Genomic DNA, 27,349 nt, shown 5'->3' on the forward strand with positions numbered 1-27,349 from the left:
AAGAATAAAAATTAGATTCCGCGGTTTATTTCTTCTTTGACAATTTCTTCGACGTTTCACCTTCGTAAATCTACGATGAACTCTCGTGACTTTCTACTTATCTCGGTTATTACCACGTTTATATATTGTACCTTCTATGATAATTCGCTCGAGACATCTTTATTATCCAAGAATATCTTCCATAACGAGTTCACAGAAGGAAAAGAGAGAAGGAAAAGAGCTTCATCTACGTTCGCATGAAAAATTAAACAAGAGTTAAATTTTTAATGGAAAAATATTGCAGATTGTTGCAAAAATAAAATAAAAAAATTCATGATACAATAGTTTATGTGGATATATTTTAAAGATCCAATCTATCTTCATTCTTAAACTTTACAAATTCAAGAATACGCCGTCAGAGTGATCCAAAGATAATCTTCGATCGAACGATTTCTCGAAGAAAAAGGGAAAATTTATTTCCACGAAAGGAAAAATTTTCCAGGATATATACTACAAATAATACCCTCTTTCTTACACTCTTCCACGAGAAAACGCAAACACAAATTGCGGGATGTAATCAGCACAGACGTGCACCTCAAGTGTCCTGATCCAGAGAGACAGAAGAATAAAGGGGAATCGAGGAAAAAATTACGTTGGTAACCTTTCAACGACGGCCGTCTTATACCCGGAAACGAGATTTGTACGAAGCTTATTATATTCCCTAACATAATAAGCAGTTCCAGTTTGCCGAGAAGCGGTGGATACAAACTCGAGGAAATCCTCTTTCCCAATATTCCTGAATAATTCCTCCAGAGGGCATTAAATACAAGGGGAATAAACTTGTTTACAGTAATTATCGTCTTCCTTAATGAACTTTCTTAACCCTCATTCCTTCGCATTCCTCTCTATCACCATCCTGATTCACCTATCAAACAAAATCTCGAGATCCGTTTAAAAAGAACGACCAAGTAATTACAAACAGGTTTTCCTATCCCCGTTTCCAATCGAATCGGCCAATCATTAATAATAAATCGCGACAAATTGGACGGAAGACGCCTTCCCAATTAAATATGGCCGAGGGAATATTAATACTAACGCTTCGTTAAGACGCCCCCGATCTTTCTCCAAGTGGTGTGAAGAAGAAAGTGAGAGAAAGAGAGAAAGAGAAAGATCCATCCCTCTGACCAACGTTCATAAATTCCACTCCCGTCGTGAAGTTATTAACGTAATTACCAGTGAAAAGCTTAAGGGGATGGCGCGGCTACACCCCCTTTTTCGCACCCCCGGTAATCGATCTAACATCCCCGGCCCGCAGGAAATAAAGGATACAAATCGGTTTTTCCGCGTCCAAATTAAACCGCGTCGGATGATCGAGGGGTACTGTGGTGGTGACGCGGCCGTTGCGTGACGCTGTTGCAGCTCGTAATCCGGGATAATCCTTTAATTTTTGCGGATTCGATTTTGCAGGGCAGGGACCGTATATGTGTGCGTGTGTATACACCATGTGGATTCGAAACTTACGCATGGTGACGCGTAAAGACGGCTATTTGTATCCATCGGCGCATATATTAATCATAGGCGAAGCTGGATCTCGATGTAGAGCACGTATCGATACGTATAGATTGGCGCGCATAGATGCATGCGCGTTGCGAATGTTGAGTACGGGATTGAGTGACGGGATCGAGTTTTGTATATTGCATGCGGGGTGTTAAATTATAAATTGTATAATTTACACGGTGGATCATATAAATTTGGGAGGGTGTATCGAAGATTGTGTTGAAGAGATTCGAGAAATCGTATTTCTTTTTTCCTCGAAATGGAATAATTAATAATTTGTGCCATTTTACGGTACTTTATTTCCATAGTATTTTCCCAGTTTCGAGAATCACTTCAGTTTATTAAACTGTTCAAATTATTTCGATATTAAAATACCTTTATTATACCTTTATACCGAAAATTTGTATCGAAAGATACTCGTCGAGTTTTCGATCGATGTTCAATTTTCTCCCGTTGGAAATAATTTTTCCTCTTCTTCTCCGTTAGAAATATCGCGACATTCTTCGTAATTATTCGCGCGTATCACGATGTCGATCGATGTCACGTATGCCAGTTAAATGAAATTTACAACCGCGTATTGATTGCGTTTGTCGATTTGTTTGGACAAAGACCGCCGTATTACCCGATAAATAAATTTCATTAATTAACACCAGGGATTTAACCACGCAAGATTACGAATCCAATAGGATTTGCGTTCGCGCGATAACAATCGGTTTTTCAACCGATTTTCCCCACGCGTTTAACAAGATACTCGATCACGATTTCCATATCTCTTCTTTCTTTTACTCTTTACAACTCTTCGAACATGATTAGATATTATATCACAAAATTATATCGCATTAAAAATTCGATCATATCGAAAGTAATCATCTAAATACTTCCACGTACATCCCATCCATGTATCCCTCTCCCCATCTTGATTAATCGATGGCCGAAGGGAGACCGCTCACTTGTGCTCGATCGGATTATTACGTTTCCGAGATAAATTACTCGCGTACTTGGCCACGCCGAGAGGCCTCGCCTAAACATCGCAACACCGGTTCCTGAGGGGGATGGGGAGTCGGTGGTGGTCGGTGACGCCTCGCGGCCAAGGGGTTGGGGGAGGACGCCTCTCCACTCAGGTGGCCCCCGATCCCGATCGGAAGCCAATTAATATCCACCGATATATCCACCTTTCCTCCTCCTCCTCCAACCGGTGGAATACACCACCGTTGAAACATAACTGCACAGAGGCGTGATATACACGCGCCATGGGGCTCGGTTGTCGGCGATGGGGCCCCCATAAACCTCGTCATGCGATAACGCGGCGTTAACCTGTAGTTACCTCGTTATTTTCTAACGGCCTTCCTCGTCTCGAGGAAATCGAGGTTGTAACGAGGCCGAGGAAGAAAGAGAAAGAGAGAGAGGGAGAGAAGGAGAGGGGGAGTTGTCCCCTTTCTTTTCTGGAAATCTTTCTTCCTGTGATTTACCTCCTCGGCTGATTTATCATTACGGCGATTCCAGCAGAAAATTTATTATCAGAAGGAGGAGGAGGAGAGGATTGCTTTTTTTTTTTTTGCGTATGTCGCGCATGGTTTGTGGAATTTTATTGGAAGGGTTATTCTTTTGAGAGGAGATACGAGAACGAGATTATTCGATTATTCGCGGTTTGCAATGGATAACTGGTTAAACTGGTACATACGATGCGTATAAATAAGTTGCGACGTATAAGGACGTGGTTCGAGATTGCGTGTTTATTTACAGAGATGAATTACTTCGCTCGCGTTCGTGGAAATAGAAATTCTACGAATTTGGAAAAACAGATGTTGATGTTATTATTTCGACGTAGTTCGTTCGAAAGTAGTTAACGTGGTTTAGTTTAACGTGACTGTTTGTACATCGACGATCGGAATTATACGAGTGAAAATATTCAGAGACAATAGGTAAGAATTATAATTTTTAAAAAGATTTTTTTCATTAAAGCAATAATCGATTCTTCCATAGATCATTTTTATCGTCAAGATATCGTTAGGATAGAGTTTGGAGTCTTTAGAAAATCTTAATAATATCCAATAATTGTCACTCGTTCCTCTTAATTAGAAAAAACTGCTGTGATTAGCCGAAAGGTTCCTAAAGCTAATTGCTACAAGGCTGTTAGTAATTTTTTTTAAAAAAGGCGAGCAGACGTACAGTGGTAAGCCGCGACTAACGCGATTTAGTTGGCCAAGTAAGTACTGCACGTGTCCTAACGAGGGTCTGTTCATTGTGCATATTCATTAGAACGTTCATTATGACCATTTGTCGTCCACTAGACGTCCCCCCTCCCTCTATTCCTGAACGGCCCATCGGGATTCATTTTTTTAATATTCAAAGCGAGAGAAATTCTTCCACCAAAGATTTGCAATTTTACGATCGACCTTCGATAATACAATTTATCGTTTCATCATTCCACTCTTCATTCCAATTCTAATTTTATCCTTTCTGTTAAACTTGAGCAACAGAAGAGAAATACGAATTCATAAAACGTTTTAATCTGTTTCTTTCTTTGGCAATGAATAGAATATTGTAATAATTAATAATTTAAAAGTAATAATTATTTCTTATAAAATATGTTTTATTAGAAATGTTTTATCGATAGATGAAGATTGGAACGATTTTAAGATTAAAATTTTAACGTATTGAAATGATTTCTTGTGTGAGAAGTGGGAACATTAAAGTGAGAATATTAAAGCAATTTTTTTGTAACGCGAATTCGTCAAAGGAAGAAAATTAATATCCGTTTAATTTTCTATTCCTTCGACTGTGGATTACAAGACATCTGAAATCTATCGTGAAGAAAAGAATTCGTTACCACGTCCGTAATATGAAGGCACGTTCGAAGGAGGGGCGTTTCAGGGGTACAATAAAAAACCGAACGATGTAATTTCGCGAGGGTGATTCCGTATCGAGTCACCCTTCTTCCTTCCCTTTTTTAATAAAGCAGCTCCCGGATTTAACTGTTCCCCACCTTCAAACAGCGATAAGAAACCTTCGGCACAAGTTTCGATGTTTGTCTTCTTACATCGAGCTCGAGGAATTTTAATTCTATCTTTCCTACGCTTTGTAATTAAAATATCTCTCGATTAAAAAGTGAAAGAGGCAAAAAGAAAATTTCATTATTGAAATTTTACGAAACTGAAAAGCATCTTCGATGTATAAGATTTATACGAATAATACAAATGTATAAATAAATAATACCAAAATTCCAGCAACAATATTTTCAAAGAACGAATACGTCCACGTCTAAATTTGCAATAAAACGAAGATTCGCAATCTATCTTATAACAAATCGTACAATTTTCAATCCAATACGAGTACAACGAAAAAAAAAAAAAGAAAAACGTGCAACACGAACTCACATCGATAGCCAAACAAAGCACGGGCACGATGAAAAACGAGCATCACGATCGACGAAGAGGAACAAAGTTCGTATCGTGATTTTGGACGATACGTACGAGGGGTGGTGCAACCGGGGTGGTTAATGATCGAATCTAGATGCAATTGCGATAAAATATCGTTCTTCCGCCGGCCCGGCACCCGAGGAAATCGCGCCATTTTTTTTAACCGACGGTTAATAACGCGGATAAATTTTTTCGTTATCTAACGTCGTGGACACGACGACGTTGTTAGCCGGTCCAATTAATGAGGCGCGGCTATATTTTCTCGCCGAAAGGAGTAGACACGGTTGCCGAGTCTTGATAGTCTGGGTCGTTAATGAGATAGAAATAGTAATGAACCAAGCCTGGTCCTGTGAAGAGTATCGCGTGAATGAACAACTTTCCTCTTTTCCTCCTTCTCCTTTTCTTTCCTTCCCTTCTTCCTTTTTTTTTTTTTTTACCGCGCCACTTGTGCAGCTTCTCTGACGCCCTTTGATAACCACGCGCTGCTTCGTTAGAATTTTTTGAAATAAATTTTACGCGAAAGAAAAAGAAAAAAGAGGATGAAATGAGCGTACACTTTGGGAAAGAAGGAATATTTTTAATATTGTTTAAGAGAGTGAACAATTGCGTGTAAAGTTTGTAATATTTTTATCTATCAGCTATATTTTGAGAAAACTAAATTTGAAGATACAATTCTAACGATAATTCCGCTTCTTTTATCAAAGCAAAATTGCGAGGAGAGAGATTAAAGTTTCCGGCATGGTTGACCATGAAGAGAGAAATGTTTTTTCCACGCAAGTTTCTTCGTCGAACAATTGAATACAATTCAGTTTTGGGGATCGAGAAATCGTGGAAAGTGAACAAGGGGAAGAAATATACGGGAAAGGAAAGGAATCTCGTTTCGATTTCGAAGATACAATTGGAAATTAACGCGATTGTCCAGGGACAATTTTACATTTCCAATTTGCCCACAAAGGATTTATATCGGTCGCGTTATTGTTACATTATTAAAGCCATTATTCAATGAACACGGGGGCGCACCACCGTGAATGAATTTTCATGATGCGCCGCATTTTCAGCCGAGGGAGAAATTATAATTTCAATTTAATAATTCGGATACGAAAACATTTATAGACATTAGTAATATAATTAATTGCAAGCCGCGTTGAAACAACGGCGTTATATCAATTGATTTTATCGGTTCAAGAACTTTCAGTCGAAATCCGTTCCTGAACGAGGAGAGAGGGCACGTACCTCTCTCTGATAAAACAGTGTAAACAGTTTTTGATCAAAGAGAAATAACTGGGAAAATGAATTCGATGTCAATTAAGATTTTATAAATATTTGCATGGATACAGTGAATATTTCCTCGAAGAAAATGACGAATGAAATAATTTTCTATCCTTCTGAAAAAGTGTAGAAAATTACAAGGATCCTTTCTCCAATCCTTCAACTCTGATTCTAAGAAGAAATTCGCTGTATCCAGAATACAAATATTTTAAAAATCTCGATCCAATTTTAACGATCGAAAGATATCATTCCATTTCTCGATCATCGCGTTGTATACGATGGAAAAATTTTACAAAATTCCCAAATTCCAATTTTGACAAATTTTTACATCCATCTTCTCCTCTTATTCGCCGTAAGGAAAAATATTCGAGATTCCTCCGTGAAATCTGCGAATTGCGCGAATCCTTGACGCGACATGGCCGGATCGCAATCCGAAACGTGATATTCCACAGGTAATGCTTGTTTCATGGGCGATGGAGAAGGAGCAGGTTGAAATCGATGTGCATACCGCGCGTTATCGTACCAGGGCACATTGTCGTCATTCGAGAAGGATGTAGATAGAGAAAGGAACTAGAAACGGCCAATTAAGGGCGAGGATACCGAGTTCTGCCGATTGCATACCGCTGCTGCTTCGATTCGATACGAACTGGCCACGAATTCTTTCGACGAATGCTAGCCATTTTTACTTATCAATTATCGATAGTAATTCGAGTAATGCTTGTAAATTATGCCTCCGTAAAATTGTAACCATTGGGAATCGTGGAATGATCGGTGCAACTATAAACAATTTGATGGAATTTGTAGAAAGCGATTAGATGATTCAGTGGAAAGTTCTTGACTCATACTTTTCATATTTAACATTGGAAATACAGTTATTAATACAATATTAATATATATTTAAATATATTACACGCTCAAGTAATATTTTGTAAATGTACATATTACTTCTGCCTTGATGAATGAGAATTAATTTGCACATTTTCAATATTTGCAAAAGGAAAAGTTAATTTGATTATTCCTTACTCCTTTTAATAACACTTCTTTTTATTACTCTCATGGTTATTTTCATTATCTATATCTTATTGCTGTTATAAATCAGTAATTATATAATTACCTATCATTAAATCAGCAATAAACAATCTTAAAAAAAATTAAAAATCTGTATAATGTACGTATTAATTAAGAAACGTTAAATTTTTCGGGGAGAAAAGAAGAAAAATTCGTATCAGGATACCATAAATACCATCTAATATCTGAAATTAGAAAACGAGGAAAATTGAAGTTACGCTGTTGCTCCTTTCGTTTCATTAAAGACTCGACTATTTCAAGGTACAATTTTACGATACATATTTCAGTGTTTTTCCAAGGAACTTGGATAAAAACTTGTTGAAATAACGCGGTTGTTGAAAACAGTCCACCGCCACGTGATATAGAGAAAGCTTGTTCCTGAGCCGCCAACATTTATGATACTTATATACCATCGCGATCCAGGTGTTTCGGGCTTCCCTGGCTATTAATTGTCAAAGTAGTCAACCTCTCTCTGAGTCATGTGTTCCGCGTTGAGAGCAGCAGACTTGTAACTGACGTATGACCACGGATTTCCAACGAGGAGATAAACATTCGGTGGGAAACCAAAAAAAGAAAAAAAGAAAGCGAAACAAACACCCTTGTTCTTGTTCAACGTGGAAAATTTGCCAACTGAATAAGACGATTAACATATTTCCAAATTCTTCTTTAACCCACGACACGATTTATTAAATGCAATTAATTTAATTTAAATTTAATATCGTTTTATATCGAGTATTGTTTGGATTGAATTGGTTGAGTGAAATTAGTGGAAAGATATTCTTGTTCGATTGTTTTGTAAGGGATTTTTTTTTCTCTAATTATTATTATTTAATTGGATGGGTTATATAATTGTGTAAAACTGCATTTTTGTTTCTTTTAAATTTGCCTGGTAGAAGGGAAAAATATAAGAAGGAAAAATTGTAGACTTTTTATTCCATTTTGAAAGAGGATTCATTTTATATATTAGTAATATTTTTCCCTTCTGATATTCGAAAAATTGTATGTCACCGTGTTTGAAGTAATTTTACATAAAAAATAGAATATATTAATAAAAAGAACCTGTTAACATAATTTCAAAAGAACTACATCCCCGTGTAAAATAATGTATTAAACCATTCATATTAGAAACTTAGCAAAAGGTTTCTTATCAATATTCCTCCTACACGTTTCTTCCATTAAACTCTTAATAAGTCGGCTTAAATCTTATCATAATCCAGATTTTCAAGTTTATCACAGATCTTCCTCGATGACGAACCAACTTCTTCCTTCATATTTCTTACTTCTTTCCAACTCAATTTCATAGATCTCGGGGAAGAATATCGGGAAGGAAGAGGGAAGAATTGCATAATTTTCCGCACGATTGCCACGAAATTTTTCGAATCTTTCTCGTTGCTGCAATCACGATTGGAATCAAAAATTCCGGTTGTTGCGCGAACGTCGCAGAACGTTGGCCAACAGCCAATTATAAATTTTTACTTTGTTGTAGGGGGAGGAGAAACGCCACCTCCTCGTGCAAATTTCCCTCAGCCAATGCCGAGCAAACATTCGTGGTAGAGAAATTATTGTTCCGATAGAAACGAAATGATCGAGGAGGGGGATCGAAACTTATTGAACGTGTATATATATCTGAGAGATTTGTTTCGAGCAGGCAATTTGAATGTTTTATTGTTTTTTCTTCACCCTTCTACGCCCCTTTTCCTGGGATAGATCGTAAATCTTCTCTAGGATCGATACTCATTTGGATCTCTGGCTTCTGGAATTGAGATTACGTTGTGTTTCAATATTCGATTGTGACGAATTCTAAAATTTTTATTATTCTGTTCCTCTACAAGAATTCTGAAATCTTCTTATACATCACCATAAAGTTGTCCATTTCTGTCCTGGGATAGATCGTAAATCTTCTCTAGAATCGATATTCATTTGGATCTCTGGCTTCTGGAATTGAGATTATGTTGTGTTTCAATATTCGATTGTTGACGAATTCGTAAAATTTTTATTATTTTGTTCCTCTACAAGAATTCTGAAATCTTCTTATACATCACCATAAAGTTGTCCATTTCTGTCCTGGGATAGATCGTAAATCTTTTCTAGGATCGATACTCATTTGGATCTCTGGCTTCTGGAATTGAGATTATGTTGTGTTTCAATTTCGATTGTGACGAATTCGTAAAATTTCTATTATTTTGTTCTTCTACAAGAATTCTGAAATCTTCTTATACATCACCATAAAGTTGTCCATTTCAGTTCAGCGTGCAAGTCTTTTTAGAAATTTTAATTATGCAAAGATTTATATAAAATTAATATAATCATAAATTAACAGTTCTAATTTTTAACAAACAATCCAGACAAACGCATCTATGAAAAATTTCTTCAGCAATACAACAAAATTTATCGAATGGAAAATAAAAATTCGAGCATCAAATCGTTTCGAAGAAGTTAATTAAGAAGGAAATCCCTGTAATTATTCCTCGAATATTCTTATTTTCACGATTATTAGTTTTTACATACGCAAGCGTGATAATTTCTAATCAGGATTAGAAATTTCCGAGGCTGTAAATACGTAGATACGGCAATCGAGGCGGCATCCTTTTTCTGATTTAGCGAAAAAAGGGAAAAAAACGCGCGCAATGACACGTCGTAAAATTTATCTAGCGATTTTAACGCCGTAGGAAGAATCCTCGCGGTGACAAATCGCGCGTGTACCGTTCTTCTCCAACTGTATTTCCCGTCGAAAAGAAAAATTCCCGCGCTCGGTGACCTGTAAAAATACACCGTGTCTCTCCTCCCTCCCCTCCCCGTTAGATTCCTCTTACCTTCTCTCTCTTTTTTTTTTCTATTTTTTTTTTTACGCGTTGCAAAGCGTACCCAGTCGAAACGTGTGCAACTATTTGCAAAAAGCGCGGGATCGATATTGGAAGAAGAATTCGTCTTTTTTTTTTTTTCCTTTTTTCGGAAGCGTCATTTCTACAGGGTGATGAGAAAAAAGGGTTTCGGGAAATTTTAGGACGAAACACTTGGCAATTAATATTTTGGGCAGAGGAAGAAAATGAATGAATTTTTGGTTTGGTAATAGTTTCAATGAATTATTTGTTAATTTCTAATAATATTATTTTTATTTGAAAGAAAATTTAAAATTTGTTATCGAAAAGTTTTTAAATATAATTGGATTATTATTTGGCATTATTTGTATAAGTTTGATATTTAGATACTAAAATTTTAAACCAAAGAAAATTCTTTGTATTTTTTTTTTATAAGAAATTACTCGGTGTAGGATTGTATTATGTAATTAAAAAAAGTGATTGAAATTAAATAATATCACAAACTTTAGCTATTGATATGAGAATTAATTGGATCATTTTTTTATCATTTTTTCCTAATACAATATATATATATACATATTTATATATATACATGTTTTATCTTGACATTTGCAATTCTGAATACATTAATTTTTCTCCCGATGCTCATTAAAATATTTTTCTCTCTTTATCCAACGCTTATCTATCTCGAAAGTTATAAATCCTTTTTATCTATCACCCCGTATATCTCAGTATAAAAGTTTCGATTCAAACTACCGACATTTCATTCCGCGAAGAGATTCCTTCCCTATCATTTTTTTCTTTGTTCAAACCACTATCAATCTCCCCCGTTTCGTTTCTCGTATCTCGCCCACCATTGCGCATAAGCGAAATCGTGACATGGGAAAATCGAGTGTATCGAGAAAATAAACTAAACATTATATCTCTTTTTTATTTGCACGCTCACGCGAAATTCGTCGCATTTCCTTTGTTTATTCTGCGCGAGAACTTCGATTCACTTCGATTTTCCAGAAATTTTCCATATCCTAATAAGAACGATAGAGAAAGAAGTATTCATCAGTTCGATTCAACTCTGTTTGCAAAATCTGATAACAACTATAACGAGAATCTCGAGTTTATTCGAGAAAATAGTGAGAAATATAATCGAAGAAAATGGAAGAGTTATTAATAATAAAAATATGCAAAGTAAAAAATATTATATATATCTTTTTCTTTTTTTTTTTGTTTGTTGAAAGTTTGTGTCATGATTGACACTTTGGTTTTACTTGTTGCTTTTTACCAATTTACGATTTTATTCTAGAAGATAATAGGGATAAAAATTAGGTTAATAAGAAATATAAAGGGACGAAGAAAGGATTAGGATTTTGATCGACACTTGACCTCGACCTGGTTTAAGATTTAAAAGAGATCCAAGATTAAATTACGAGTATGATAGGTTTCGGGTGTAAACTGTATCCTTTTAAACAGTCTGACATTATTTCACTTAAAACTCTTCCACAGAAGTGACTGGAGGATTCGCTAAATGTTGAAGAGTTACTTTCAAAAGGACCCACTTTACATCTAAAAGCCTGAACTTTGATAATTGAGATACTATGAAATACAGTATCATCATAAATGTACGATATCGTAAAAGCCTCTACTCTCATCATTAATTCTTTTGTCAATAGTCGGCACCTCGGGGCAATCATTTACTTAAGATAAAGTTTTTTATCTTCTTGACAAAAGATTTTCGAATCCGATTAAATTTATTGTCTAACTATTGTACATTTATTACTCGAACATTTTTCATTGACGTATGAAACGTTACAAACGATATGCTAAAATGTACAAAATAATGTAAAAAATTATAAATATTTTTTAACATTTTAAAGCCTGTGCAAATGCTTATACATTATGCTAAAATATACGAAATATTCAAAGAAATCAGATAAATAAAAATCATATTACCATAACATTACCCAATCGATACTCAATTATTTTGTACATTTCATATATAAATGTTATCCAAAATTTCAATTTCCAAAATCATTCTCGAATTCTCAAAAAATAATTCTCGACGTAACATTATATAATCCCTCGATTTCATATCTCACATTCTGAGAAAAAAAAACCTCGATTGAACAATGCCACTTAATTTCATCGCCTTGCAAAATCGTTAATTCTTATTTCCTGTCGTTTGCGGCCCCCTCCTTAAATTCCAGTTTAAAACGAAAGCAACATTTTCGGGAACCGATCAGAAATTGGCCTATGGTAATTTCCCTGCTCGCCTGTCGGTGGTTCCATGCCGGTTCCGGATCCACTCGGTGCTCTTTTTTCATTTGTCGTTCACGAAATTGCCGAATGCACGGAAGGGGCACACGTGCGCTCCTGCAGGAATGGATGTTTTCCTGGCTTCAGGAATTCTGTATGAATATTTATGAGCGACCATCTCGACCAGGCCGCGGTGGATGGAATCTCTGTTTCCCATCCCCCCTCGCCGCGGATACGTCCGTCCTTCTCTCGCGTCGATACGCTCCTTTTTTCTCTCCGTCGATGAGAGACGACCGAGAAATTGTTATTCTATTTTAAATATGCTGGAATTTATAGATAATGGGCATTTGGTTGCGTTGTTTATATTGGTTTCGATGGTTTTTCTAGGAATTGTGAAAGTAAACTTGGGATATCGGAATGTGAACGCGTGTGTATGCAAATTGTTCTGTGTAGGGTAATAAGTATATCACTCGGAACGGAAAAGGAATGTAGCTATAAATAATTTTGAATCTTTTAAATACCAGTTTATATTAATTTCTCTCGATGAAATATCATAACGTACTGTCATAAAAGAAATGATAAAATCCTCTTTTCAATAATAAGCAAATTTAACCAACCATTATCTAAATTATAAAAGAGGAAAGGAAAATAAAAATTTCTCCGTTTCTCTCGTGAAAAATATATGTCTTTCTTGGTTATTATTTCTAATAAATAGACGATTCCTCTTCTCTGCCCATGTCCATCTATTTACCTGCTTATACCACCGTGTCTGGGCTCCTCCATAATCGCTATAAAATCATAGTGCGCTTCTATAAACATCGTTAAAGCCGAGATGGAATTAACGGTAGAACGGTTCGAGAGTTTCGAATCCGCTTGCTCTAAACTCGCTTTCTTGCCACGGCTTATGAGGTTTCTTCTTTTTTTTCTTTTTCTTTCTTCTTCTTTTTTTTTTATCGAGCTCCGTCTCCAAGTTGAATTAAAAAACGTTGATCGATCCCCACGATTTTCCATCCCATTGGATATCCGGTTAATCATCGCCAGTAGCCCTGTTTCTCTACTGATCTTTGCCGATACTTGTTGGTCAATATCGCGTTTAAGGGATGAGAAAATATTAAATAAAATTATTAGAATAAATTGTTGGCATATTAATTGCCAAGAAAGGAATTGTATTATTGTTTAAGTGAATATCAAAAGTAAGAAAACGTAGTGGAATGAGTTGGTTTCTTTTTTTTTTATTCTCGTTTGATCACTGTATACAATTTCCTGATCGTGCAAGTATCTGATTATTTATTTACACGAGAGGTGAATTTTATCAGCTCTTTGTCACGATGGAAATGGTTTACAATTACAATTAAGCGGAACGATGCTATGAAGGTGTCACGATTTCTTCGAAACAATTTTATCTTTCTTTTATCGCCGCCATAGTACTCCGTTTGCAGTTTTACGATGCTCGTCTAATTCGTTCCTCATCCACTCGGATTTAATTCGACACGTTTCTTCCCGCAGAATTTTTCTATTCGTATTTGCATTTATATGGATCGAGAATAAATATATTTTCGTTTCGGAAAAGGGAAATATATTAGTAAAAATTGAAAGAATAATAAAATAATAATTATCATAAATAAACAATTTCATTCCACTCTGTTATTCTACTAATATTTTAATAATACAAAAAGAGATAATCACAAAATTTCTTTATCTTTTTACTATCTGTTTCTCGAACGATTCGCAGATTCCAATCACGAATCTGCAATCGAGCAAGTTTATCCAATTCGACCCTTCGATTTGCACCCCCTTCTTTTTTTTTTCCTTCGACCACAATCCCTTGGAATAAAGTTTGCCAGGGTGAAAATGAAATTTTCCCTTTCCAAGTGGGCTCGAAGTGTACAAGGGAAGGATGCGCGCACGATAAAAATGGTTCATGGATTTCCAGATAAAATAATATCAGAGATATCACTTAGCACAACGAATAATGCAATTTCCTCCCGCCGGATATGAAATCTGTTTGTGAGTCATATCTGGATCTGAACCGGCCGAGGGACAGAACCGAGGCATTAGGGCCTTGTTTCCGGCGTGGAAAAACTTTTCCAACGATCTTCCTTTTCCTCCCGGCTCCCCTTCGCAAACTTATTCCCCCGGATATCGACCTGGATTTTTTTCGTCCAACTTCTTGCTTGTATTTTTCCACGATTCGGCTCGATTTCCATGGAAATCGATAGAATACGGATGCAGGTTTTAGACAGTGAAAAATTCGACGAGCATTTTCTGTCTTTCCCTCCTAAAGGAATTATTCTCATATATTTTTACATCAATATTATCCTATATATCCTATATATAGTTTTGTATTTTATTAATGTTAATTGTGATTTCTAAATATTAATTTTTAAGGAGGTTAAATTCTAGATTAAATTTCAATGAGGAAGATATGTAAAGTATAAAAATGAAATTGGCCGAGCTCTGGCGAGATCAATCGCCCGACCCATTTCTGTTCACGTTTGCTTTGAACCCTAATTCTCATTCAACTCAAAACTAGATATCCACTCTGCCGGAAAATGATCATTCCGTTTCATTTCCCTCGCGAAGAGGCGAATTCCGAAAATTTCGGAACACCGCATTTCCCTCTTAAGTCGTGGCCGAAACCTGATTGCCCTAATTTCACTCGCGTGTAAACGAACCCCTTCCCTTCTTTCTGGAATTATCCGCGTTGCTGTAGATTCACGATTGTTTTTCCAAGCCTCGATAACATAAAGTTTGAACGAGTTTTTCCATCGATACTTGATACTTGGAAATAGAAATTGGTTCAATCCCATTGAAATTAACTTCGAATTACGAGGCTCGATTAATTTTTCCAAATACACGTATATATTTGTTTTTAAATATAAAAAAGTGAAGAATTTTTTAATCTTCTAGAAAATGTAAAATGTTGACATTACTTTTGACAAAACGTTTTCGATCGAAATGGCGGGTGACTGAAGGGTTTTTTGTTGTGCAAAGTGTAAAAAAGCTATTGTAAAAATATCAAACTAAAAGCGACAGAAAGTAATAAAAATTTTCGCTCACTATCAAAGAGGAAACGTTGAAATAAAACTTTCCGTGTAAAATAACAATACTTGGTGGATATAAAAAAAAAAAAAAAATTATTCGAAGAACGGAATGGTTTTGGAAAAAAAGATATTCAATTGCATTATCCAATATTTATTCCTCTATTATTCGTAATCCCGTTTTATTTTCAACAAAAATAATCCATTCTAGAAAGTAAGTCGTTTATTTCGTTCGAGGAAAAATATTCGAATTTTTTACTCCACCTTTATCACTTTATTTAATCTCTCGAGAGAACACGCAATTATTACTTCTCTTTCTTCTCTTTTCATTCAAACGCGATTTCAAACGCGATAAGAAGTTTTCAGCCAATTAAAAAGTTAACTTTATAACAAATCCTCTTCTCACTTTCTCCCCACACCCTTTTCCCTCGTACAATTGCAAATTCCCCGAATGCCGATAATTTTTTCTTCGAAAGCGGAGGCGGGGGGAGGAGTCGTAAAAATATCGACACCGTGAAAGTTTATCCGAACGTACATCCTCGCGCAATTTTAATTGCACACTTTCCATGCTTTGAAGAATTTTTACGTAACCCTCCCCTCCTCCTCTCTCTCTCTCTCTAAACAATAGAAAATACGTAACCAGGCCACCAATTTTACCCTCCTATTATAAATAACTGGTTCATAAATCAACGACACATTCCCAATTCGGCAAATCGATCCTCCTCGGCGGAAATTTCTCCCCCGCATTATCTCCGCATCGAGTTTCCTTCAACTGCAAACGAGGAGAACTTTCTTCCAATATGCTTATCGCCGGGGCTACCAGCTTCTCCTGTTATATACCAAATAAAACGCGTTCCAAGTTTACATGCCGTTGTTACTTGTTCCTGACCGTTTCGAGTTTCCCGTTTTGTAACAGTACCTACCTACCTATCTACCTACCTACCTACCTACCTACCTACCTATCTATCTATCTATCTATCTACCGGTTTGTAAAAGTTGCGAGCCGATTCTCGCTGCTGAACCATCGAATACCATCGATAGCTTGTTTGTTGTTGGAAACTTTCCTGCGCGCTTCTGAATTTTCCAAAACCAAATGTATCGTTTCCGGGCTTCGTGTGTTCCGCGCGTTTCTCTCTCCTCCTCTTCTCTCTGTTTCCCCCTTTGTGTTTCGAATTTCGAGAATCGAGCTTACGCGAAAGGTTATCGTGAAACGAGTACGAGTTTAAAGGATTTTTTTTTTTTGTGAGATAAAGTTTCGAGAAGAAATATACTTTCGTCTTTTTGTTCTATGTATGAAGAGAGATTAATGAGGATCGATGTGACGTTTATTATGAGAAAGAAATGAAAACTTGCTCGGTTGCTTTAATGATACGATACGGAAGTTTAAGAAAGGAATAAATAAATAAAGGAATTCTAGGAATTTTAATACCATTTTAAGCGTACAAAATGATACGGAGGATGACGTAAAATTGGTGTAAATAATAGTACATCAGGAATAATTATTATTCCTTTATCCGTGTTTCAAACGGAGGAGCTGTGAAAGAATCGGAGAGGAATTCCGTATAAATTCCGCGTTTAATGGTCCCCTTTAATACAGAGGAAATCGTGGACGGCAATAATTCAGCATTAGCTTGACAAAAGTTACGTAAATTCGCGGATAAAACTGGAGCTCACCGAGTTTTTCCACCACGGTGTGGTTATCCACCGGTGGAGATCGAGAGACGTGGCCCGTTTCCTTGCCTCCAGTCCTTTCCAGCTTTTTAGAAGACGGTGGGATAGAACGGAAGGGAGAAAGCGAAACTCTAACCGTGAGGACTTATCACGAGTTGCCCCCGAATCCCCGTGAAATTTCCTGCCGGCCGTTTGCTTTTAAAACGCGTTGCGGTTGAGGACGAGAAGAGAGAAACTCTTTCGAGGGCAACAGGGAACATCTCCAGCCTTAATGGGAAATAATAAGGAGCGTGGTTCGTGCGCTCGATAGCGAAGCAACTCGGAGCCAAGAGATACGGGTTCCAGTGCCGTACGCATATGCTCGTGAAAGTATTCGTATAAGTAAAATCGTTGAAAATATTTTCTTGTGGAAATACTTGTATCATTCATAATATTCAGCAGAGAATGATGTGATGATGTGCATAACATGTTTGGATTAATTAATAATTTGGATGATAGGATTGTATTAATTTTTATTAATTCAATAATCACTGCAGAATGAAATCGCAGGATATATTTTTTATTCGGAAAAAGAAAAGATTTTCAAGTTGAATGAATTTTGTATCTGATGGTCGCACTGCTCGTATCGAACGTTAAAAAGTCTGACGAGGTATTTTACAACCATGACGAAACGGCGATTTCGGAGCTCCGCCGTGTCCAACAATCGGGTGTTTCGAAGTTAATCACTGTCGAGATAAGATTTATTATCGTTTTTACGAGATTTATAAAATTGGATGGACGGAGCGGAAAGAATTTTCAACACGTTGGCGAGCAGTGTGGAATTTTATATTCGATGGATAAGTTTTTCGGATTGAAGAGATTAAAAAGAAAGAAAGAAGAAGAAAAATTCGAAATTTTATACGCGTATATATACGATATAACCACAGTGTTTGTGGGAAAAATTAGAAACGTAGCTTTGACGATTAATTTCTTGCGTAATAATTTTTAAAACTTTTGGGAATATTTCTATTCGGCATGGATCATAAATTTTTCAATATTTTACGGGCTATCAAATTAATATTCTCGCGTAGATGGTTGCCCAATTTTTTTCTATTTCTCCAACAAATATTTCCTACAATTAATATTTTCATTTTTATCATTATCTTGCAAAATTGATTCTTTTGTCAGTTCCAAACATTAGCCGCTCAATGCTTTTCCTGAGTAATTGTATTGTATGAATAGCCATGCTATTTAGTATTGTAAAATTTAAGTAACCGTTTCCATGATTTCATTTACTATTCGCATATTCTTTTTATTTCTTATTCATAACGATTGCCGTAAACTTCGTTTGCATAAATAACGGGACAACGTAAATTGGTTGTTACGTAAATTCTGTAACGAATATGACACGTTATCTAAACTCGAAACTCATCCTCAGAAACAGTTGAAATAAAATATATTTAATAATACGCGAGAGATTTACACAGATTCTCATTCTCTGAATCTTAAAATTCCTTCATAAAATTTGCAATTCGTTTCAATTCAATTCAACGTTTCTTTCACTCGTCTCTTATTCTATTCATTTTCATATTTGTGATAAATTTTATCAATACCCGGAGACACTCGTTCTATATTAATTAATTTCCAAATGTGAGGATAAAAAATTCATCCAATTCGCGAAATTTATTTCTTTTTTCAAAAATCGTTTCATTATTTTTCCTTTTTTTAAAACTAATTTAATATTCGAAAAAAAATTCCTTTATGCAATTATGGAGAAGAGAAACTTAATCTTAATCTTTCCCATTAATTAATTTTTTATTGCAAGAATAAGAATATCACGTATATCCAATACATATGTTGGATGGACTTCTTCAAAATTGTTTTCTTTTCGAGACTTCGATTAACAGAAGCGAACGTCTTCTTCTTCTTCTTCCTCTTTGATTACGGCCCTGGACATACGGTGCACCGCGTTTTAATGGCTACGAGAAGTGGCCGATCTCCTCTCGAAGAACCGAGCGAAAGCAACTTTCTCGTCGTGCCGCGTGATCTTTCGCTCCGCGAGTTCCACAACGAGCGACAATCCTACGCGATTTTCCATTCGTCGAACACGTACAGACGTACACTATCGTCTATAAATATCTGGACAATCTCTGACGACAATGGAAAAATATTATTAAACTTTATGGTTGCCTGGAACTTAATTGCAATTTTTGAAGTTATGTCGTTTCGAACTTTTCCACTTTATACACCGGCCGATTGTGCAACAATTAAAAAGATATATAGCATAAAATAAATAATAATTTGTATGTATATATATCTTTCGAGAAATGTTTCAAGAAATTAGAAAAATTCTATTTCATCGTGGGATATAATTTTCGAATATAAATTTGGGGGAAATTAAAAATATAGAACTTTATAGAGTTTTTATAATATATGGTCAATTATTTGGGTCAATTATGGGTTAAAAAAAAATTACTTCGTAGTTTTGTTTTATCATTGCAACGAAGATTATTTTTGCTTATTTCGAGTGAGTTATCTCACGTAACGTATGGAACAACAGGCAAATAAGACTTAACGTTTTCAGGAAATTAAAATATTAATTAAACGACGTGTCATAATAAAATGACATGACGCATAATAAACGTGGATTCGAAGTTTTAAAACGTGTCACTATTAAAAATCGTAATTTATTTTCCCCATCCTGTAATGGAATTTAATGAACGGCCAATAAATAATAAAAATATATGTCATCTTGGCGTGAAATGGCGAGATTGTAAATTTAAATTGTTTACTTGAAAATTCATCAACAATATATTGAAATTAAATACGCGATTCCTCGGTGTACCGGTTTTAAATATCATTGCTTGAATTAATCACGCGCATTGTATATGACTCTTTTATGATACGCGTGTGGTATCGATTCGAGATGTAAATTAAAAATCAGCACGACATATTAAAAACAATAAAAGCGATATTTTTAAACGATACGCGTTCGATACGCGTTTTGTTTAAAGTTTGTCCAAAAACTTTGCGCCAATTTTTTTTTATTCCAATCAAAATTCAACGAGACCCGTTTATCCGAAGGAGAACAGCGGTTACTTTTGCGAGGTAGTGTATTTCCCTGTAGAATAAGCTTTTTTACTATTCTCTTGTCTTCAACGTTGGTTTTCGTATCGTGGTTCTCATCGTATTAATCAACTTGTTTGTTAAACACACTCGTTACATTAATTCTAATGGATGGAATAAATCAACTGCAAGCTAAAAAAAAACATGGGAAAAATTACTCATAATTTTCCAACCAAATCGATTCTTTCTATATCACTTTTGCAAATAGTGAAAACAAACTTGGGAATAATTGCTGGAAAAATTGTTTAATAAATATTGGAAATATCACAGATCGTTAATATATTTATATAACATTTTCACCAGAGTATCTGATTATCCTACATCTCGCTATTGTACACAGATTGAATAACATTTCAAAGGGGGAAAAAAATCAAATATTTTTCTCTTATCTTAAAATGAGTTTTCCAATAATCTTCATGTGGGCATCTGGGTACCACATTTCTTCGATAATTTCGCGTTCCAATTTCTTTTCTTCAAAAGAAGAATGTCGAGATCGTAAAAAAAAAAAAGTTGTTAAAAATTTATCAGAATTCAGGAAACAATTTAAACAAAAGAGGTGGACGAATGAAAGGATTAAACCGGGCTTTAAATCTTTCGAAGCGAGTCGGGATTAACATTATAACGTAGGAAATTACAGTTTAAAGTAAGTTTAAATCGAAATTAACATGTCAGAAAGGCGGAGAGAGAGAGAGAGAGGAAGAGGCGGCGAGAATTCCAGGATGAATGCTAATTAGGATTCATCGTTAAACCTTTACAAAGGGTTACGCACACGCGTAGCCGGTCAACCGAGAAATTAATGCAAATATATGCGAGGCCGTCTTTTCCGGAAGAACATTCTTGCGTATCCTCGTGAATGGTAAACCCGAGGACTTTCCACGCCGTTTCCAGGAGATGGTCGGCCACGATGGAAACCTGTTGGGCGACTAACCTACCTGAGAGACCACCTACGACCTTCTCCGGCAACGTGTGGTGCACAACCTCCGGTTGCACAACCACGATTTATGCGTATGCAAAGAATTATTATCGAACGCGTCATTCCGTTCTATTTATGAAGTTATATCACAATCTGCGCGCACTCGAAAGTTCCAACAGCGTTGAATAGAACAGTATTGTGCAGCGATATTGAAACGTAGATACGTTCAGACGATTTATGAATGTCTGCGAAGGTCTCGTTCTTTTCCTTTTTTTTTTTTCTTTTTTTTTTTTAATTAAATTTGACGGACAGATAATATTTCGATTCGAAATTGTATTAACAATTTTGTAAGATTTTAAGAGGAAAGGAGAATTTAGATATTATTTATTCCAATTGTTTTTAATTTTGAAACAAAGATATTAAACGTTCTCTATTAAATCCATCTTCCTTTCGAAGATTGTCAACACAAAATTGAAAATTAATCCCCGAAATATGATGATGATATTTCTCTCTGTTAAAACAGAGCTCTTTGCCACTTTCACTGAGTACGTGTGTGTTTCGATAGAAGTGGAACAGACAATGATAGTTTTCCGGATCATGGTTGTCGATTAAGGTTGTGCAATTGCGGCTGTAAACTGCCGCAGAAAGGTCGAAGGTGCTTTAGGCAGTGTGGTAGTTGAGTGACGGGTTTCTAGCACACGGATTTTCACGAGTGTAACTGTTACCGTATTTTCTGCCGCGATAGAACCATGTTTGTTTTCGCTTTGAAATCTGAACCGTTTGAAATTTAAATATCGGCGATTTTGTGTATTTACGATTTAGATGGGTGTGCGCGCTATCATTTTCAACTATTGACAAATTCTTTTTTTTTTTCTCGCGCGCGCGGAAAAATTCTCTTGTTTGGCTTTGATAGATCGATAAAATATTTTTGGAGATTTTTAATTTTTCCATTGTATTTTTGTCCAATGTATGCATGCATATATATATTGTTTATTTTTTGCAAATTTCATCCATAATTGTATTTCACAATGATAAATATTAAATTGTAAGTGATATATTCTGCTCGTGTTCTATTCCTCTCTAGTTTCTATCGAATAATTTTTTTTGCAATTTCATTGTTTACTGAAATAATAACGTGTATACATAAATATTCACGTCATATATTCATTCCCATCCAATTCTAATGTATAGAATTAAAATATTCGATTTCAATATTATTATACAATTGTATTATTTTAGAAAATACCAATTAATAGTTCCAATAATTTCCAGTCTGAGTATTCGATGCATCAGAATAGATCAAATCCAATAGGTTTAGTATTCAAATGGGGAAGCCAACCATGAAGTAAGATCTATACCTGTTCTAGGCATTGTAGACACGTATAGGGTAGCCCAGGAAAAGTGTTTAAGAACAATGAATTTTTAACACTTGTTGCACAGCAATGTAATGTATATATTAAATCATTCAAATATATGATACATTATTTTAGGAAAATACAAGAAGAATTAATAATCATAGTTTCAAGATGGAATCCCTTCGTTTATATTTAATATATTATCTCCTGGTGTATTCAAGTAGCTCGCAAATATGTAATTACATTTCATAATTACACTTAATTAATCCCTTAAGATCCACTTTCTGTAATATTACGTGGGTAAATATTATCTCTCGCCATATATCCAAAATTGAAAGTTTTATTCTAAAAAGTAAATTTACGTAACGATACGATTTTATTAATTAATATTCAAATTCGTTGATTAATGAAACACGAAGAAGAGAATTAGTTATCTTATCAAAGAGTATTTTAAGAAAATCGTCTGATTCAGATTTTTCAAAAAATTATTCACTTCAATATCGTTCTTTTTTTTTTTTTTTTTTATTTCTCGAAGCTGTCAAAACTTTCGAAACTAGCAAAGAATAATTATTAGTGAAACTCGTTGTGTAATATTTCCACGCAAATTGGAGCTATTAGTTCCTACGTCTTCTGCAATGGAACATTATTCATTCAATTGATCTCTACACGTCGGAATACTTTCATGGCCTATATCTACATAGATAAGATAACTTTTAACTAAATGTTACAAAATTTGCAAATCACTGTATCTAAATATATATATAACCACATATTCTCCATTATAGATTCAAAAACGGAAATTGTTCCAAAAAAAATAATTTTCTTCTATTCGCAAACATTCGTCGATCGAGAAAAAAAGAAAAAAAAATAAAAAATAAAATAAAATATACTCGTCATTTTTCTCGAAATTTAAAAGCCTCTTAGGCATCTAATGCAAGCCTCTTTTACACCTTTCCACCGAGTTAAGTCCATAAAACTTGAAATCATTACTTTTTAACAAGCGTGTACACGGTTAACGTACGGCGTGCATCTCGAAAGAGTATAGATACACATCTAGCCATAGAGAATTTCAAAATGATTCGGCTCGTGCACGAGGTGTTGCGAGATCAAACGACGTTCTCGTGGAGAGGAACCGGTTCGCTTGTAGTTCCATCGTATCGCGGTAAGCTTCTTTTATAAATGACTCGGGTATAAAGCAGACGCGAAAGGGTTATATCGTCCAATTAAATGCGTCGATAGTTGCCCCGTTGTAACCAATTACCTTAACTTACTGAGAAACTGCCGTGTCTGAATATGTATTAGGGAAGGGATTATTTATCGCCGGCCGTTCGTTTCGTCACTTTGTATTAACCGCTGTTATATACGCCCCGAATTTATATATAAAACCAGGATAAGACTGGAACGGATAAGGAAAATTTACTCTAATGAGCGCTCCCTCCCTTTCTTTCTTTCTTTTTCTTTTTTTTGATAAATCAACGCTCAATCTATTCTCGTTTCGATATTCCATCGATCGAGGTCATCAGCGTACGTGTGGATATGTATTATTGAATCGTACGTGCTGTTGATCTGTAGATTGATTATTGTGTAGACTATTCCATAGTACAGTGGACTCTGTATATATCTGAATTGCATGAGAGTGATACGTGAAAAATTATTTTTAATGTGGAGAAATTAAAATGTAGAGATCAGAGTAAAAGATTCACGGTAGATTGAATTAAAAATTAATATTCTCAATGCCGTGAAGAATTTGAATTTGGCTTATATAGGGTGATAAAAAAAAAAATAGTCGTAATAAATTTTAACACCTAAAGTGAAATAAACCTCGAGGAAAATTTATTCTCTCTTTCTCCAGAGAGAACAAAAGATTGAACACGAATTGCGTATATTCTTTACGCAGAATTTTCACAATCGGACAAAATTTCACAATTAATCCCAATAAATTCTCATAGCCTTGGCAAAAAGACCCACATCGAAAGAAAGGAAAAGGAAAATATAATAATTTCAAATTACAAAAACCTCGATCAAAAATGAACCTCCCCTAATATAATTCATTCCCAATTTTCTCTCTCTCTTTCAGAAAAACCTCTTCAATTTATTCGTTCATACCCAGGTAGATATAATAATTTCAATACAGTGTACATATATATATTCGTGGACAATGTCGAGAGGGGTGGATCTCGACATTGAACAGGGTGACGGGGCCTCGCTACGACGGACGGTGTCGTCGTAGTTTCGGGTTACACGATGGATCCCAAGGATCGCATGGATCGTGGCCACGGGCGAATGCAATTAAGGATTACGCGGGCGGGCGTAATCGTTCGAACAATGCCAGGACTTTTACTCGTGATATTATCACGCCATTGTACCATTGTATCCGGCGCGATACTAAATCGCGAGATAAAGGCAAAGGTTGAATGAATCAGGGGCGGGGGCGTGAGGGGTGCTGCGACCAGGTTCGAGCAGTTGTATGTGTAAAGCGATTTCTGGCTTATCCATTAATATCGTGAAAGCTGATTTACATCGTTCAAAGGTGGATCATGTATATTGGTTTATTTTTATCGAGTATTTTGTGCGTGGAACGTTGATTTAGCTAAATCTCTTGGGGAAGGGGAGATGTTTATGAATGTATCGTGGGATTGAATTTTGTCGTGTTAGGCATTTATTATTACAAGGTGTTGCATTTAAATTAATCTATTTGAATATTTTGAGGGCGGACGATGATACGAATAATTGTCTCGAGGGATGTGAAATTGGATGAAAGAATGGGATACAGATTTTGTTTCATTTGTATCGATTCATATTTAACAATTTTGTGGAATAATTTTCAAGATTCGTTAAACGAGGATAAACTTAATTTTAATTTTAAAATTTTAACTTCATTTGCTAAAAGATCCAACGATTTCTGATTCCACACGTTCAAAACAACAAAATTCTTCATCCAATTGAATTCGATTGTCAAGAGTGGATTAATCAAACTCGAATTTCATTTCAGTAAACCGTGTTTAGATAAAAATAGAAGTAAGTTTTTGCCCCGCGGAACCTTTTCTGTCTGAGAAAATTGGATCAGAGAACTCGTCAGCGTATCATCGAACAATTTCTCTTTTCACCTCTCCTACGCCGAACTCGACCTCTTTAAACAGAAACTGCGAGGCGCTAATAGATCAGCTTTCCATGTTCTCGCGTCATTTGTAACGCGAGTCTTACGGAACACCGATTTAGCACAGAGATTCTAGGTCGCTGGATGGTTTCTCAAAGACGAGCTACGTCTGACGTTTCTCTCATGAATCGAATCTCTTGTGTATCTTTTACCAACCAACCAACCAGACAGAAAAAAGAAACTCGATTTTATTCTCTCGATATCGACATGTTACGTCACGATCAAAATACATTCTAACTTGGAAAATATTGCATTCGACTGTGGAGCAAATTCACCGTGGAATTATAATGCATCATTGGTTGATAACCACGGTTGCACAAATTGCTGTCGAATCCGTTGAGAGAGGTGGTAAAGTAGCCAAGTGAGTGTACCAATTGTGCTGGTAAGAGACGGACGGACGGAGGATGGAAGGGTGGAGGGGCGAAAGAGAAGGGTATATCCCTTTCTCGAGCGATAGTAAAGTTGTCCGGTTGCTCCGGGGCACTTAGTCGGTTGCGTAATTCTGCCAGAGCATTCCACTGGTCCACTGTTAACAATCTGTCTGACTATACGGATCACGATTGACCGATTGGCAAACACGATAGACACTGGCTATTCGCTTTGTCCCCGGGGTCTTTTGAAGATTCCATGTTGTTTCAAGTGCACGGCTCGTTGTCGAGAGTCAATAAAAGATGGATGGAACTTTATCCAAGTACGCATATCTTTTGTACTTTACTTACGGTTAAATGACGGATCGGACCTATTGTCCCGCCCCCTCGTGTGTTTTCATCCCTCATCGTGGCCCAACTTACCCTCAGAATCACGTATCGTGTAGATTGAATCCAACCATTTCCTATTTTTATATATCTGTTATATAATTTATAAAATTTATAGATGTTGCTATAATTAATTCTCACGTCATGTATCCAATTTTAATAATTTTAGAATTTTGTAATTACATGGAGATCCGGTTTGCCTAGATTTTTATTGTGTCTGTAAATATATTAGTTTTAGAAATTCATTTTATATAATCGTTAGAATTAAATTGCATATAAAATCTTGCTATTCCGCCTCGTGTATCTTTAATATAGATTAGATTACGAGCTTTAACAAGAAGTTGGTCGACATTGCACAGGCAATCTCGAACGGTAATTCTAATGGAACGTTTTCAATCGTGAAACTTGGTAAACCGCGAAACGAAATCGCGAATTTATCCATCGAGAAAAAAAAAAATCCCTTCGCGCGGAGAAATCTGTAAAATTTGAAAAGCAAATTCTATTAAAGAGGATCATGATACCTCTTTTGAATTATACACGCGATGTAGCGCGTTTCAAATGCGAATGAACACCGCGGATCGAAAACGAATATTTATTTTTCGACTGGAATTTATTGTAGAGGTTTTCACAAAAAAAGAAAGAAAGTACCACTTGTCCAATCGAGCGTTCCCTTTTACAATTTTATACCCTTTTATCCGTTTATTTTCCATTAGAAATGGAAATTGTATATACCCTGTCTGTCTGGCATCTCAAAATTTTATGCTCTAACGTTATTACACGATCTCAAGGATTTGGATTTTGATTTTTCAAAGATGCTTCGATTATAGTCGGGGAATCAAGCGCAAAAGGAAGTCTGAATTAAAGAAAGAGAAGAAATCTGACAAGGAGATTCTAGGAGACATTGCGAAATTCTAAACCTAAGGGATTTTCTCGTGTACCAATTACATTGTTCGAAAATAGAAACACACTCGAGAAGAATCGATTAAAAAAT

The 27,349-nt window shown here is 35.7% G+C and overlaps 1 protein-coding gene across 2 annotated transcripts in view; it reads left to right on the plus strand.

Moving 5' to 3' along the window:
• The window catches only part of LOC410480 (trichohyalin), a 175,217-nt gene that overhangs the window by 23,029 nt on the left and 124,839 nt on the right, over positions 1 to 27,349 (plus strand). The gene's annotated exons all lie outside the window — the stretch shown is intronic.

Source organism: Apis mellifera, linkage group LG14 (genome assembly GCF_003254395.2).
Source record: "Apis mellifera strain DH4 linkage group LG14, Amel_HAv3.1, whole genome shotgun sequence".
NCBI lineage: Eukaryota > Metazoa > Arthropoda > Insecta > Hymenoptera > Apidae > Apis > Apis mellifera.